A 16,052-nucleotide genomic window follows, 5' to 3' on the forward strand; every position below is an offset into this window, starting at 1 on the left:
TATACGACTATACAAGACGCAAATTCGGCCTCACATAATACTGCTCTCACCTCTGGGCGGGTGCTCCCCAGTACCAGCTCCTTCCATTTGACCGTATCCAACGTAGAGCGGCTCGAATTATCGACGATCAAGCCCTTTCCGATCTGCTTGATCCTTTGGCTTTGCGTAGCGATGTTGGATCGCTCTGCATCTTCTACAAAATTGATCACGGGGAATGTTCCGAGGAATTGTACGGATTAATCCCGGCTGCTGAATTTCACCTTCGTCTTTCGTTCTAGTCAAAATTCCAAATATCACCCGCACCACCTAGATGTCTGAAAATCCTCAGCAGCGCGATTTTTAAGACATTTTTTGCCTCGCACAACCACTCTGTGGAACCAGCCGGCAATTTTTCCGAACCGGTACGACTTGGGAACCTTCAAGAAAAGAGCGTACTCTTTCCTGAAAGGCCGGCAACACACCTGCAAGCCCCCGATGTTGCAGATGTCCATGGGCGGTGGTAGTCACTTTCCATCAGATGAGCTCGTTCGATCCTGCTCGTTTGCCACCTTTTGACATAAAAAAAATTAAAACCCTGGTTTTTTTGAGTTTCGTAACTGCTCTAAGTTTTTTACTTCGACAATAATTCGGTTGCGTCTTGGCCCATAACTGCAGCCCTCATTTTCTATCTAAAATCAGGGTTCGGGACCACTCTGTGTGAATGTGGCCATGATGAGGGTACCGTTGAACATATTTTCTTCGATTGCACCAGATTTCCTGTTTCACTGTATGATGTTCTTCCTCCTACTTTCCCTCGCCCTTTCAACATGTCCTGTATATTGAAAGATATAACATTAAACTTTAAATAAGTTTAAGTATATATTATTTATATAATAAGTATATTTATGTAGGTAGTTTTATTATTTTATATCTTAGTGGGTGTTGGTGGGTGATCGTGCTACTGGTCATTTGGCAGAACTAAAAAGTGCTGTTTCAAGCAACCATGTGTATTTTTCAACCCTGACACTGGCAGAATTGTCAACCTATTGACAGAAGCCATAAACATAATAAATAATAATAATAATAAACGTTTTCGAGTTAGCGATACGTCATTAATTAATATAAGACGTATTGAAACTCTTACTAGGAGTACAGATAGAGGAGTTACATAATTCAAAACTAAGTGGAAAAAGGCCATACAACATTGATGCTTCGAAAAAAATGGGCAGAATGAGATCTATAGAGACGTCATAAAAATATAGTTCTTTTCTCCTACCTTGTATTCATAACACTTTATTGGATTCATTATAATCTATAAAAAATTAAAAATTTTTGAATTACGTAAAATTACACTTTTAAATATTCTAGTTCTTTGGTTCACAACAATTACATATTTTTTTTGTAACGACTTAACTTTTTTTTTTATTATTATTAAAATTAATTAAACATAACTATAATAGGCATGATGACAGATTTTAAAAAACTACACCACAATGTTATTACGTATCTACTTTATCCAAAATAAGTTTTATTTCTGCAAAAAATTAAAGTTTATAAGGAATAAATTATCTTTTAAAAATAAATTTTAAATTTTCCCCCAAAACGCTAGAATACTAATGGCGTCTGTCTATGAGGTCACGTTTTAGTAAGCATTTGACAGCTCGCATGTTAAATGTTTATTAATTTATTTTGATCCGTAATTTTATTTGTTTTATACGAAAGTTATTAATTCTAATGTGTATCGATGGTGTGCGGTTCCTCAATGTAGTAATACATCTATAAAAATCCGAACAAGTTATTTATTAATGTTCCTTTGAAGAAAAAAGTTCGAAATATGTGGCTAAATTTTGCACGACGAGACCCAACAGCTATTTCTTCAAGTTCTGTACTTTATTTCTGCGAAGACCATTTCGACGTAAGTATTTCCTTTATTTACTATATAATAAGTAAGTAAACAAGAGATCATTAAAAAAAATTGTCAATAATATTGGCGATTACGTTTCAGGTTATGTTTCATTCCTTTATTACTACTATAATACTCTTATGTATATTAGTACGTACCTAAAACCTTTATTCTTCTTTCAGTTACCAAATTATATGGAAAATTATATACAGTATCTTGTGATGGGTTCAGTTTTGCAAATGCGCATGAAGTCAGGCTGTATTCCCACAAGATTTGAATGTCAATCGGACAGAAGAAAATAAACTTAGGGTTGGGTTTAGAATAATCCTCCACGATTTTGGGGAAACAAATTGTTGTATATGTTAGAGAATTGATCCCTAATTACAACAATACCACTCGCGTCCTGCGAAACTGCACCATTTTCGAGAAAATTTAGAAAAACTATCATAACCTATACACGCGGAAATATGTCAAATAGATCGTAATATTACTATAAGAGCAGGATAAGTAACTATTTTGTATAAGTTCGACAAGGATGCAATATACATAAGGTGCTTGTCATATGTCAAAACGCTAAATGAATGTGTCAAATATCACGAATGTGTTTTGACGTTATTCATATTTAAATATGTCGTTCGTTGTTGTTTTATGACTCGCGTATTTCGAATGAGTGCTCGTTTTGTTTGTTGTGATTTATTTCGATGATTTTGCTAGAAAGCTTAGATTTATACATTTGATTGTATAAAATTGACACAAAACCGACTCTGTTAACTCTGACTCAATATGGTCTTGTCGGACTTACCCCTAGAGTGTTTTTTAAGAAACCGAAGGCGCGAAGGGGGTGCAGCACCCGCCTGCTGTAACAAAGCACAGGCACATCGTGCCTGTGCTTTGTTACGAAAGGCGAAGGTGCTGCACATCCCGTAGCGCCGAAGGCCACTGAGTTTCGAAATTGTTAATAAATAGCCTGATTTGAGGTTAGAATTATATGATTAGTTTTTGCCAATATCTCAAGAACGAAGCAAATTCGCATGATGGGAATGGTACCAGAGCATAGGGAGAATACTCATATGCTTGACCCCCTCTACCCCCCGCTCCTGGAGCAGATTACTAAACCGCAACCGATTTTGGAGAGAAAAGTACACCTACAAAACATTTAGAACCTGCAAGCATTTCATTAGAAAGTTCAGGTACTCACCAACACTATATTGTCAGCGAATAAGGTTCTGTTTTATTGGGTTAAAGTGTATATTGATTGAATTTGTCTGATACTTTTATCAATAACATAGAACATGATACAATTGTTGGCTTAGCTATGATTGAAAACAATCTGTGTGGTACCTATTATAATAAAGTTTGTTACAAAATTTTGTACAATTATATATACATAAGGCAGTGGTTTTTAAGCAATTTTTTTTGCATTTTAGTTTTATACACAATGAAAAAAATCATGGAGGGCATACCACTATCCACAATCATTTGAAAAATCTGTACATGTACATATAACACACAAATTTAGAAGCAAAGCTGTCCAGACCAAAACTAAGCAAGTAAGCCAGTTAACATAACATCCTTTGAAACCTTATTCCTGCTCAATCGTTACATCTCCATTTAAAATTGAAAGTTGTGTTACTACTAAACCAATGTTATCGAGCAGTGGTGTCAAGCATGTTATCAAGAAAAAAATGTGTATAGAAGATCAATCTGACAGTGATATTTTATATGCACCATCTGTGAGTCAGCGAGAAACATCACCATCAATACAATCTCTTATAATTAAATTGACATCAGACTGTAGTGAATTAACTGAGACAATAAAAGAAGGATTAAACATTCTCAAATAAACATTACCTAAGATAATGAAAAATCCAAGGTCTTACTTAGTTCTTTGTTGTTGTTATTTATTAGATTTAATTGAAGAACAAACAAGAATCCCTATTAACCATGTACTGTTTGTTAAAAAAAATAAGATTAAATAATCCATTTACAGAGCTTTGATTTTGCCATGACCACTACATATGCAAGCAAAATATTTTTTAAAAGTATACCGGTAATAGCCAGTGTAATGCAGCCCTTTATTGTCACATTAACCCTAGAAAGATAATCATATTGTGACGTACGTTAAAGATAATCATGCGAAAAATTGACGATTGCATGTGTTTTATCGGTCTGTATATCGAGGTTGAGCCGAGATGGCCCAGTGGTTAGAACGCGTGCATCTTAACCGATGATTTCGGGTTCAAACCCAGGCAGGCACCACTGAAATTTCATGTGCTTAATTTGTGTTTATAATTCATCTCGTGCTCGGCGGTGAAGGAAAACATCGTGAGGAAACCTGCATGTGTCTAATTTCAACGAAATTCTGTCACATGTGTATTCCGCCAACCCGCATTGGAGCAGCGTGGTGGAATATGCTCCAAACCTTCTCCTCAAAGGGAGAGGAGCCCTTTATCCATGCAGTGGGACATTTACGGGCTGCTACTGTTATATCGAGGTTTATTTAATAATTTGAATTGATATTACGTTTTATTATATTTACACCTAAATACTAATAATAAATTCAACAAATAATTTATTTATGTTTATTTATTCATTAAAAAAACAAAAACTTAAAACTTCTTCTATAAAGTAACAAAACTTTTAAACATTCTCTCTTACAAAAATAAACTTATTTTGTACTATGAAATCAGACATGTTGTATTATAAAATAAATAATTAGCATATCTTATACATATTAGAAACAAATTTTACTTATTAGTCAGTCAGAAACAACTTTGGCACATATCAATATTATGCTCTCGACAAATAACTTTTTTGCATTTTTTGCATGATGCATTTGCCTTTCGCCTTATTTTAGAGGGGCAGTAAGTACAGTAAGTACAGTAAGTACGTTTTTTCGTTACTGGCTCTTCAGTACTGTCTTCTGATGTACCAGGCACTTCATTTGGCAATATATTAGAGATATTATCGCGCAAATCGCGCGACTTTGACGTTTGGCGGTGACGAGTGTGTCTCAATAATTTACTAAGTTAAAAATAGTAAAACCTGGCGAAATCGACAAAAAATTCTAAAAAACTTTAAGTGAGTAAACAGTCTGTGAGTGAGAATAAAATTACACGGATAAAAGTTACAAATATAGTGATTTTTTGTGCTTCGTTAATCAGCTGATTCGATCAGCTGACGCGTATGTACCCACAAACAAATAAAACAACATATATTTTTTAGTTTTTATTCAGTTTACATTATAATTATCTCGTCTGCTTAAATACATAAACATTATTAGTGACTATTATTACTTATATTTAATTATTACATTACTATAACAATATTTAATTTCGTTAATTAATATTACATAAAAATATTTGTTTGGTGACATCTATCGGAGACGTTACTTATTACGTTATATGCAAAATGGCCAACAAATGCAATCAATGCGGTAAGTTCTTGTCGCCTACAGATGGCGCCAAATGCAATAAGTGCAATGCAGTATTCCATCGGTCATGCGTTAACATCAGCCCTGACTCCCGCCTCCCTGCGCGCTGGACATGCCGAGGTAGCCGCGGACCGGAATATAAGAATAAGTCCCCGGTAAATACTGAATCGCCCTCGGTGGATATATTTATAGACGCTAACACTACAGAAAATAAGGAGAAGACATCGGAATTATCCTTAGCTAAGGAGATGAAGCTTCTCAGGATGGAGTTAATATCTGTCACGCGGGAGATGACTTCATTCAGGTTAGAATTAGCAAGAATGAACGAAAATATCGTTGAATTCAATAAGAGGGTTGATAATGTGGAAGAGCGAATGACCTCTTTAGAAGAAAAATTCTCCAGTTCTGGTGTCAGCAAAGACGAAAATTTACATGATATTATCATACAGTTGAAAGCAGACATCAATGACAGAGAACAAAATTCACTTTTAAATGATGTACAAATAACGGGTGTGGCAGAACGGTGTGGAGAGAATGTTATGCATCTAACACAAGCGATTGCTAATAAGTTGGGTATGGCTCTCGACTCTCGCGATATAGTAAGCGCCGAGCGAGTCGGCCCGCATCGCCTGTTGACATCGAATGAAGAGCGTAGTCGCTCGCGGCCGGTGATCGTGCGATTAGCGCGACGGTCTCTTCGCGACGACATCATAAAGGCGGCGCGCGTGCGACGTGGGACCGATACTACAGGTGTCACTGACGGCAATCCCTCGCGAGTCTACATTAATGAACATCTGACTCGTGTCAATCGCCTATTATTCTATAAGGCTAGGGAGGAAGGAAAACGTCACGGCGGGCGCTTTGTATGGACGCGGGAGGGGAGAATTCACATGCGACGCGAGACGGATACAGCAGTACAGCGTATTAGAACAGAAAACGATTTAATTAAAATTTTTGGCTCAAAATAATTTTGAATTTAAATAATAGTATAAGATTTGTGTATTCTTATTATATTTCTTGTGTTGTAAAATTTCGAATATTGCTGAGAACTGCATATAGTCTAAGTTAAATTAAATTACAGACCTTTATTGTTATAATTCTCTGTACACCTTGTAACATTTGTAATTATGTATTTTCGTTAGGTCTTTATAATAGTAGAAATTATTACCACTCAGTAATTTATTTTATAATAAGTAATGACGTGTCCCCGGTCTTCAAAACAATTTTTTTAATAATGGGCGAACCTAATATAGAACATATATATTTGTATACATCTCACATATATGTTTATTTGAATAACTATATTTGTCTTCATACTTCTTATCGTTATTTTATAGTACCGTTATTATACTCATATTATTTATTTATTAATTTATTGTTATTTTTTGCGTTTCATTAAGGATAAAAATGATTAGTATTAAAAATATTGAATTAGGCTTATTTAACCCGGGTTCGCTTGGTTCACATCACGATGTTCATAGTTCTTATGGAACGTCATAACGCAGATGTGATAGCAATCAATGAGACGTGGTTGGGCTCAGGAGAGGATGGCAGAGCTCCTGTTGTGCCTGGTTACCGATTGCGTCACATACCGAGACCGGTAGAAATTCGATCACGTGGTGGCGGTGTCGGTTTTTATATCAAACGCGGTATATCTGCGCGCACACTGCTGCACCCGATATCGCCTCTTGTGGAGCAAATGTGGATAGCCATCAAAATAAATGGCAAAACCATCATTATTGGCACAGCCTACCGCCCCCCTTGGGGAAATATAGCAACCTTTTTGACGCATTGACCGACACAATAGGCAGTTTACCCTATCATGATCATCTGTATGTGTTAGGAGATTTTAATGTTAATTGTATTGGTACGCGAGATACTCATAAACAAGCATTGGACCTGTTCCTATCGACTCATGGCTTAAGACAATATGTCACTGAACCCACACATTTTACTCCTAATAGTGAAAGTTTAATTGATCTAATTTGTTCCAATACATTAGTTAGTCAGATTAGAATAGATTATGTCGCTGAGTTCGGAGGCCATGCGTTTATATCCTGCGAAATAAGTATTAAAAAACACAAAATTTTACCAAAAACTATTATTTATAGACCATTAAAGGACATCAATCCAGAACATCTTAATGAGACACTTAATTTAATAAATTGGAAAAGTGTCACTGATATCGAGGAAATAAACGACATGGTGGCTGTATTCAATAGTAACTTGTTGTGGGTCTTTGACTTACTGGCACCTAGTAAATTAATTTGCATCAGGGAAAACCAGTATCCCTGGATAACATACAATATAAAGTTGTTGATGAGTCGTCGGGATGCGGCTCACGTAAGAGCGAAAGGGACAGAGTCAGAGACAAGTATAAGTTTTTATAAGGATTTGAAATTGCAGGTTACTCAAGCAATACATAGAGAGAAGTCTGCTTACTTTAATTACCATATAAACTCGAATATAAAAAACTCAACTGTGCTTTGGAATCACTTGAAAAAATATATTAATATAAAACAAAAGTGTAATAATATTATACCAGAAGAAATCAATAATCCGACTACGATAAATAATCATTTTCTAAACATCCCTGGTAGCAATTACGTTTCTCTTTCGACAATTTATTATTACGAGTTGCATAAATACGGTACAGCTATCTTTACATTGTCTACTAGTAATGATCTGGAAGTTTTAAAAATTTTACGCTCCTTAAAGTCGAATGCCATGGGTATTTATGGTATCTCATTGGATATGTTGCTACTGACTTTACCGATCACATTGTCAAATATTACCACTATTGTCAATAAATCTATTTCATGTAATACGTTTCCGACCCTATGGCAGACGGCTCTGGTAAGACCTTTACCCAAGAAAGATAATGTTACTGAAATTAAAGATCTTCGTCCTATAAGCATATTACCATGCATTTCGAAGATATTGGAGAGAATAGTGTGTAACCAATTAACTGCATACCTAGAGTCTCAAAATATTTTACCTGATAGACAGTCGGGGTTTCGCAAACATCACAGCACTACTACCGCGTTGTTAGATGTAATTGACAATGTTTTGTGTGCTCAGGACGTGGGTGAGGGTACAATCCTTGTTTTATTGGATTTCTCGCGTGCCTTTGACACAATCAATAGGTCATTACTATTATCTAAATTAAAATATTACGGGTTCAGTCTTGACACAATTGAGTGGTTTTCGAGTTATTTAGGAAATCGTAAGCAAATTGTAGAAGTAATAAATGAGGATGGGTCAAGAGCTCTCTCTGATTGTTGCTCCGTTAACAGAGGTGTTCCTCAAGGATCAATATTAGGGCCTGTCATTTTTGCGCTATACTGTGCCGATATAGTGAAAAGTATAAAACATTGTAAATATCACATATATGCTGACGATATACAAATTTACATATCATTTAAAAACTCAGAAATAAATTTAGCTATACAAAATTTAAATGACGATCTTCAGCGCATTTCCGAATGGTCAGATTCACATAGTCTTATTTTAAATCCGAGCAAGACTAAATATATATTATTAGGAACAAAAAACCAGGTGAATCTAATTAATGACCTAAACCCATTTGTGCATATTAAAGGCGAGAGAATTGAACGTGTCACAGAAGCGAGAAGTTTGGGCTTGTTGATCGACGAGCGATTAACCTTTGAAAAACACACTATAAATACAGCTCGCAATTGTTTCTATAGATTAAAAGTTTTGTATCAGATCCGAGATGTTCTAAGTAAGGATATGCGTATAAAGTTATGTGACACTCTAGTTCTTTCAAAGTTTAATTATGCTGATGCGGTCATCGGGCCCAGACTACTCGCTCGCACAAAAAATCTTATTCAGCGTATACAGAATGCATGTATTAGGTACTGCTACAAAATACCGCCTCGCACACATGTTACCCCATATATTAACAGTGCCCGAATGGCGAAGATGGAATACCGCAGACAATTACACTTTGCCACCTTGTTATTTGGTATTATTAAAAATAAAACGCCTATATATTTGTACAGCAAACTAAGTTGGGCCCACGAAAGTAATAGAAGTTACCAAACGAGAGCGTCTTCTTATATGCTGAACGTGCCGGCTCACCGCACAGCAGCATTCCGCGGCAGTTTTCGTTACGCGGCAACGAAGTGTTGGAACAACATCCCCCCTCCGCTTCGGATCCTGAAGTCCATAAAAACATTCAATATTAAATACAAAACATATTTATTTAATATACAGTTAGAATTGCACTAATAAATGTATAATTATGTGTATATGTACGTGTATGTATGTGTGTATATGTATGTGTATGTATATATGTATATGCGTATATATGTTTATAGCATACAAAAGTACTACCTATCTTATTATATGATCTTAAAAATTGGCTTCGTTATCGAGTTACGTAACTATGGTTTAACACCGGCTTAATTACTTTATTTATTTATTTTTATTTTTTTGATTACTCGTATATATATCTAAATTGATATTCAATTACAAGTAAAAAGTATCTCGGTTGTATTTAATATTATATTAGAAATATAACATACATTGAGATTATTATTATTCTTTATTTATTTTTTTACCTAGATATATAAATACGTATTATCTTACCTTAATGGTATGGCTCCGTTGCCTGCATCGTGTTGTTCCATCGACTATATGTTAGCTATGCTGAGAAAACTGCCGCTAATAACGAGGTATTGTTACCTATTTGATTTTATCGTTGGGTAGTCTAGAAATAAAAGAATAATATTTCATTAATTATTTATATTTTTATATGAGCTCATATACCCAATTACACAATATATTTATAACTCACCATCGACTTCAACGTCCAACAATTTTTTTTTTTTTTTGTTTTATTTTTTTCTGGGTCTCACTTGTCTTGTTCATTAAATAAACGCAGAACAAACAAATAATAATACTAACATGCACGTCTCACGACCACCGGCGCACGTGACATTCTGATGACATTCCCAGTTGTCTGTAACTGGTTTTGTTTTTTTTACAAAATAATAGATACGTATATTGAAAAAATTACTATTTAATGTGTGCAGATTTATTTAATTAATATATTATATATTTAATGTCTATTGTCTATTCTATATATATTTATTTAAGTATTCGTATTATAATTTGGTCACCGCCCGTCAGTAGTTATCAAAGAGGGTACCATTGAAAACCAGCATTAGGTGTCCACGCCTATTAATTGCTGAATGGTACACCTATTTGGGACACGTCATGTTTATTGTAATATAGTATTTTATTTTTTTTTGTTTATTTGTTTCTTTTAACCCTTTTTTTGTATCAATTAATTTTTTATTGTTAATTTTTTTATGTTCTTTTGTGGAAATGTTTTGTACGGTCCCAAATAAAAGTGTTCTTTCTTTCTTTCTTCTTTCTTTCAAATATCTCTTCAAAGTAGGAGCTTCTAAACGCTTACGCATAAACGATGACGTCAGGCTCATGTTAAGGTTTTTCATAAAATTTTTGCGACTTTGAACCTTTTCTCCCTTGCTACTAACATTATGGCTGTATATAATAAAAGAATTTATGCAGGCAATGTTTATCATTCCGTACAATAATGCCATAGGCCACCTATTCGTCTTCCTACTGCAGGACATCACAGAACACATTTGGTCTAGCGTGTCTACTTCGCCTTTAGTTTGATTATAATACATAATCATTTGCGGTTTACCGGTACTTTCGTTGATGGAAGCATCCTCATCACATGATGATAATAAGTATACCATCTTAGCTGGCTTCGGTTTATAGGAGACGAGAGTAAGGGGTCCGTCAAAACAAAACATCGATGTCCCCACTGGCCTGGAGCGACTGTTTTTCAGTACTTCCGGTATCTCGCGTTTGTTTGATCGCACGGTTCCCACAATGGTTAACTTATACGGTTCTTGTAGTAAGTTTTTTACCAAAGGGATTGAAGTGAACCAATTGTCACACGTAATATTACAACAACTACTGTGCACAGGCTTTGATAACTCCTTCACGTAGTATTCACCGAGTGGTACTCCGTTGGTCTGTGTTCCTCTTCCCAAATAAGGCATGGCATGTACTTTGTACCACTGTCACACATCATGAGGTTTTTTATTCCATACTTACTTGGCTTGTTGGGAATATACATTCTAAACGGACACCGTCCTCTAAAGCCAAGTAACTGTTCATCTATGGTCAAATGAGCCCCTGGAGTGTAATTATGTATGCACTGATGGATAAAGAGATCCCATATTCTTCTAGCAGGAGTAAATACATCGTTTCCTCGAAGTGTGGGCCGTATACTTTTGTCATCCATTCTAAGACATCGTATCAAAAAATCAAAACGATCACGACTCATTACAGAGACGTACACCATTGACAAAGATCGATCAAAGAGGTCATCTGTGGACATGTGGTTATCTTTTCTCACTGCTGTCATTACCAGAATACCAAAGAAAGCATGGATTTCATCTTCATTCGTGTCACGAAATGTAGCACCTGTCATAAATTCCCGACGTTTCAATGATATTTATTTATTTTTATTTATTTTATTTTATTTGGGAAACAAACAGTACAATAAGTCTTAATATTAACAAATACAAATTAAATCACAAGCCAATCAAGTTTCCACTCATAAATAATATACATTATTAGAGCAACAAGACAAAAAGGAGGATATTACATAATTACAATTTTATTTTAATTTAAAGGATAATTTATATAATTAACAAAATTAAAATAATCTGAGCTTGTCTATTAGATAAATTATGAAATCAATAAGCAATTATCAAGAATAATTATAAACATTAAATCAGTTATGTAAGATACAAAATTATAAATTAAATTATTAAACAAATAGAGGCAGCAATTTTAAATAATAACGGAAAAAAAGAAAATTTATATATATTATTAAATTATAAATTATTATTATTATCATTAAGCAATTGCAATATCTTTATTTTCAATTTATTAGCATTATCTACTTCAAACAGATCAATGTTATTAAATTTTTCATTATAATAATTACATGCACGATTAATAAAAACGTTTTGAGCATATTTACTTCGTGTTAAAGGCACATTAAACAGTAGATGTTTACGAGCAGCTAACCTGGGACATCGAAAGTTTACACAATTTAGCAAGTATGGAGAGTCTATGAAACCTCGAACCAATTTATACAGAAAAATTTGGTCCCTTAAAATTCTTCGATCAGCAAGAGAGAGTATACTAGTGCTGTTATTGAGCTTATGAGTGTTGTCATTAAATTTAAACTTAAGGTGTTTTAAGTACTTCCTCTGTACACTTTCCAAGCGGTTGATGTGCAATTTATAGTGCGGATTCCAAACAATGGATCCATATTCTAATATGGGTCTCACGAGAGAATTAAATAAATGAGAAAGTGTGGAGACGTTTTTAAAGTCCTTAGCAGTTCTAATTACAAAACCAAGCACACGGAATGCTCTTGCTACCGTCAGATTAATATGGGACTTAAAAGTGAGCTTTTGATCGAGATGTATCCCTAGGTCTCTCACCTCGGTCACACGATTTATTATCGTATTATTCAGACAATAGTCATGTGTAAAAAGACTATGCCTCCTAGTGAAGGAAATGATGTTGCATTTTTTTACATTTAAGAATAAAGAATTGTTCTTGCAATATGCGCATAGGTTATCAAGGTCATCTTGAAGAAGTAAGCAGTCCATAGGAGACGTAATCCTTTTACAAAGCTTAATATCATCTGCATATAGTAAGATTGAGGAATGCTTAATAATTTTTGAGATATCATTTACATACAAGATAAAAAGAAGAGGACCGAGGTGAGACCCCTGAGGTACACCTGAAGGAACTGGAGCAAAAGACGAACAAAAACCTTTGATGGTAACTGCTTGGCTTCTATTATGAAGGTATGATGTCAGCCACCGAAGAAGGTCATATCTCAGCATTTGTCCATTTTACGATTTCCGAAATTATCTCATCAGTAAAAAATAGTTTGAAGCATAAAAGTGGGTCATATATATTGCGGCACATACGCGTCGGACCTCTTTGAGATCTGACAATGTTCAGTGCAGAGACTCGGCTACGCCTCGTGGACTTTGAAGTTGACCAACAATGTTTATTCTTACCTCTAATAGTACAGTAAGTACGTACTATTAGAACTGTGGCAAGGTCAAGATTCTGTTAGAAGCCAATGAAGAACCTGGTTATTCAATAATATTTTGTTCGTCTAATATTTCACTACCGCTTGACGTTGGCTGCACTTCATGTACCTCATCTATAAACGCTTCTTCTGTATCGCTCTGGACGTCATCTTCACTTACGTGATCTGATATTTCACTGTCAGAATCCTCACCAACAAGCTCGTCATCGCTTTGCAGAAGAGCAGAGAGGATACGCTCATCGTCTAAAGGACTACCCATTTTATTATATTTTAGTCACGATATCTATAACAAGAAAACAAATATATATAATAAGTTATCACGTTCATAAGTAGAACATGAAATAACAATATAATTATCGTATAAGTTAAAATCTTAAAAATCACGTAAAAGATAAAGTGCGTCATTTTGACTCACGCGGTCGTTATATTTCAAAATCAGTGACACTTACCGCATTGCCAAGCACGCCTCACGGGAGCTCCAAGCGGCGACTGAGATGTCCTAAACGCACAGCGACGGGTTCGCGCTATTTAGAAAGAGAGAGCAATATTTCGAAAATGCATGCGTCAATTTTACGCAGACTATCTTTCTAGGGTTAAATAAAGATTTGATAAAATGTACTTTGCCCATGGCTTTTAGACATAAATTTCATCACACAAGTTGCATAATAGACTGTTTTGAAATTGAAGTGCAAAGTCTTCAAAAAGTGTCAATCAAGCTCTATCATGGTCAGAATACAAAAACGCTAATACCATTAAATATCTAGTGTCTTATACACCAAATGGTTCAGTAAACTATGTTTCACCAGGCTACAAAGGAATAGTCACAGACACATATTCGATCGAAACTTGTGATTTTATCAACTGTTTAGAACCTGGTATGTGTGTAATGGCAGACAGAGGGTTCCAGCATGTAGAACATTACGTATGTATTTTTTCTTTTTTCTGGCTTTTATTTGTGCCAAAAAGACACAGATTATTTCGGCAATGTCACGTGCGATGGAGAAGACACGGTAGAGATTGATCGGTGCGGTCGAGATTATAGGCTCAATTTAATTTTGAAGGCATAGTAGTAGTAGATGGAATTAAAAAACCCACAACCTAAAACAACACAATAACAATAATTAGATAAAAAAAATAGCTGCTATTTAAACACAGAAAAACAATCACAAAACTATTTATAGCTTAATCTTATTACGTTCAATATATTTACATAGAAATTTACAAAATGGACTAAACACAAACATTAATAAACATTCGACATTAATAGGGCGAGGAACTTTTGGAGGGAGAACTTCATATGCGGGATAGAGGAGTTTGGGGCAAGAGAACAGTATCTGGGGTAGGGAACCTTCGTCTAGCCCACACTCACACAAAGAGTGATCTCTAACTCTAATTTTACATAAATGTATGGGAGTACATGTATGTCCAAGGCGTAGTCGATAGATAGTTGTGGTGATCCAACGATTGGCTTGCCTGTGAAGTGAAAACCAAGGTCGCCTTGGGATTTCTGGTTGTAGAGATGCGTAAAATCTACCTTTAGATTTTGATGAAACTTTCTAAACAGGGTTCCAGGATTATTACGTATGTAAGAAGGGAGTACAACTTGTACGGCCCTCTAGTGTTGTCACTGGAACCAAGTTATTTAAAAGTGAAGTAAAGGAAACAAAGGATTCATGTTGAGAGGTTAATTAGACATTTAGAGAATTTAATATGTTAAAGCCCTATGTATGTCTAAACACAAATTTTGTAAAAGTACTTGATGATATTATTGTAATTGCATGTGCTTTCATAAATTTGCAAGTTTAATTAAATAAAGCAACAATATAATTATTTGTGCTTTTAATTTTCAATAAAAATCACAATGTACTTTGGTACAATACTGGATATACTCAAAAAAACATAAAATAATAGCCGATCATGCCCTTGTTTTTATGAAAAAGGGCATAAAAAGTAAATTCAAGCAACCCATTTGTTTTACATTCTGTCACAGCTGTACAAAAAAAGCAGACTTGAAAAGTCTACTCATAAATGTTATAAAACAATTTCAAGTACTGGGTTGACAGTTGTTGCAACTGTATGTGACCAATCTTCAACAAATGTAAGTGTAATTAAAAGCCTAAAAGATGACACTAAACGTAAGTATCTTAAAAACGAAAAACAACACAATACATTGGCTTTTGAGTTGGACGATCTAAAAGTTTTTCCACTGTTTGACCCCCCACATTTACTTAAGGGGCTGCGAAATAATTTGCTGTCCAAAAATTTAAAATTTTTACAAAATGGTAAAACAAAATATGCTTAATCGGAGCACTTAGAAATGCTTTTGAAAGTAGACGTTGGTGAAGATGAAATTAGACTCGTAAACAAATTGACTGAGACCCACGTAATAAAAGAAAAATTACCTAAGATGAAAGTAAAATATGCTGCACAGGTGTTTAGCCAGAGAGTATCGTCAACAATGAGATTCCTAGCAAGTAAGTTTAATTTGAGGTACTTATTTAAATTTCATTAGCTTACAAATACTAACTCCCAAAGAAAATTAATTCATCCATTCAATTCAGTAATTCATTTTTTTTTACTTTATT

General features: G+C 34.7%; 1 long non-coding RNA gene and 1 pseudogene across 1 annotated transcript; one reads left to right on the plus strand and one right to left on the minus strand.

The window, feature by feature from the left end:
• Positions 1-2,916: 2,916 nt before the first annotated feature.
• LOC125075595 lies at positions 2,917-15,273 on the plus strand (annotated as a pseudogene).
• Positions 8,159-10,260, minus strand: LOC125075720. Its single transcript, XR_007120234.1, has 3 exons — positions 10,138-10,260; positions 9,930-10,050; positions 8,159-9,497 (listed from the first exon to the last, which is right to left on the minus strand). It is a non-coding gene; the product is annotated as an uncharacterized LOC125075720 (long non-coding RNA).
• Positions 15,274-16,052: the final 779 nt, after the last annotated feature.

The sequence above is a fragment of the Vanessa atalanta genome, chromosome W (genome assembly GCF_905147765.1).
Source record: "Vanessa atalanta chromosome W, ilVanAtal1.2, whole genome shotgun sequence".
Classification (NCBI taxonomy): Eukaryota; Metazoa; Arthropoda; class Insecta; order Lepidoptera; family Nymphalidae; genus Vanessa; species Vanessa atalanta.